Raw genomic sequence first — 2,303 nt, 5'->3', positions numbered from 1 at the left:
AGTTTAAACTTCTGATATACGGTTTTCTGAGAGCACACATCCGAAGCACGCGCACAGAAAGCGGCTGTCAAAGCATGTGAGTACCAAACTAAGTTCTCATTCACACACAAGTTTACGTTAAAAACACACACGAGTTACAAAAACAGTGGGTTATGTCTGTGAAGGTAAACAGCTGGGAAATAAATTGCATGTTTATTTTAGATCTGTGTGGCAGCAGCAATATACAGTAAATAAATCAATAAATGCACTGCTCTGTTGTCTCCTCTGAGGCTTGGACTCTAAACAGTGTTCTGTGCTCGTCTGTGCAGCCAAAGACAGAACATTAGCTTTAGAACTGGTACACCGTTGTCACTTGCAAAATCAAAATGACGGCACCGTGGGTGTAAAGAAACAAAGTTACTGGATTAATCTTTTTCACGTTTCCTTGGTTGGTAGATGCACCGGGGACTGTTTATAGCACTTAAAACCTGGAAAAGTCAGATTTTCATGATATGCATCTTTAAGAACATCTGTGCAAATGGTATGGTGTTTATTACAAGGCATTACTATTTGGTTGCTTATATATGCTTTATGTGATATTTGGTCCTTGTTGCTTAGGATTTTTTTATCACCAATTTTATTGTTCACTATAGGCAGAAATCAAATTTATAAGCCATTGTTTGCAGTGGCCCATTTTCTGTGTACTACAGAACACATACTATCAAATTCACTTTAGCATCACCATTCATGGCCCGACTGTGCTTTGAAGTCCATGTGCCTTTTTAAGATGTGTTGTCATTGCCTCAAAGTGCACTCTGAGGATACGAATAATGATTTACAGGCCCCAGTGTTAATGTAAGAGATAGTACAGGTCAGAATTAACCTCCTGTCACTGTGGAAGCTAATTTATGACCCGTTCAGTCAGCTGGTTATGTGCTGAAGTGAATTTGATGGATTAAAGTACAAACTTTCTCCTTAGTCCTCCATTAATGTCAGATATTGACACCTTTGTGAATGCCTGTGTGTATGTGATGTTTAGAGTACAGTATGCATATTATTGTGAAGTCCAGCTCTTAATGTGTGTGTGTGTGTGTGTGTGTGTGTGTGTGTGTGAAGAATGCAGTGCAGACACAATTATCAATTTTGATGCACATATGCAAATAATCTAAAAATCTGTATATTTAAAAACAAGAGCTTTGAAAGTTCTGTGACAGATTTATGACACCACATTAATGTAGGCTAAATGTTCTGATATACTGCACTCTTTTTTGTACATATATACATACACACACACACACACACACACACACACACAAAACTAGATGACAAAGAATAAACATCTTAAATTCTGAGAATGGTAATGAATGCTGAAAATGAATAAGGGAAAACAAAAGAATTACAAAAATAATCATTATATTTGATACCAAATTTGGCTAGGCCACAACTGGCCATCTGATTCTGACAATCAGAGGTTTGTCAGTGAGCGAGCATTTCATGATATGCCCGATTTGCTCAACAGCCATATGTAGTAACCATACTAGTAGCAGACTGGTAATTTTTTCATTGGAATGAGTCTAAACACCCAAAGAGAAAGAGGATGTGGCACTAAACTGATGGCATGCTTTACATTCAATTATTCAGTAGAGAAATGATTCAGCACTATAAATGATTCTGTTTAAATTATTCTCTGTAACCATCTAAGGTAACATTATCTATCCTGAAATCCTCAATATATTAAGCAAACTAAAAAAATAACAAAAGTGCCAGTAACAGAGGTAAAACAGAACATCGACTACCCCCATTTTATCTATAAATTCATGTTGTAGCCAGTTTTCTCCAGCTGCAGACAGAAATAACCCAGCAGGTAAACCTTCATTCAACATGTGCAGATTTTTTCCAGCATTACACTATGACTAGAACAAGAGTTATACAAACTTCCATAACTACTGCTGCACATGTATCATATGTTGTAAAATATTTGATTATGCTTTGTACAATAGGAATAACTATGACCTTTGCTGGGTTTCTAATTAATCCTAATTGTTTGAAGTTACTGTAATCCACTGTGTGTGTTTTTTAATATTATTAAATGGGTATTTAAAAAAAATACCAATGTAAATCTTGTTGTAAATGTAATGCATCATCATTATATATATTTCTAATTTAATATTAATTGCATTATAATTAGTCATATCCATTGGCCTTATGTCAGTGTAATGCAACTGAATTAGTTATTATAAATGAGATGACTCTTCTCGTTTTTGTCTTTGTTTTTAAAGGGGTCATATGATGCGATTTCAATTGTTCCTTTCTCTTTGGAGTGT

The sequence above is a fragment of the Sinocyclocheilus anshuiensis genome, unplaced genomic scaffold, assembly GCF_001515605.1.
Source record: "Sinocyclocheilus anshuiensis isolate Anshui unplaced genomic scaffold, SAMN03320099.WGS_v1.1 scaffold3186, whole genome shotgun sequence".
Taxonomy (NCBI): domain Eukaryota; kingdom Metazoa; phylum Chordata; class Actinopteri; order Cypriniformes; family Cyprinidae; genus Sinocyclocheilus; species Sinocyclocheilus anshuiensis.
Note: the sequence above shows the minus strand (reverse complement) of the source record.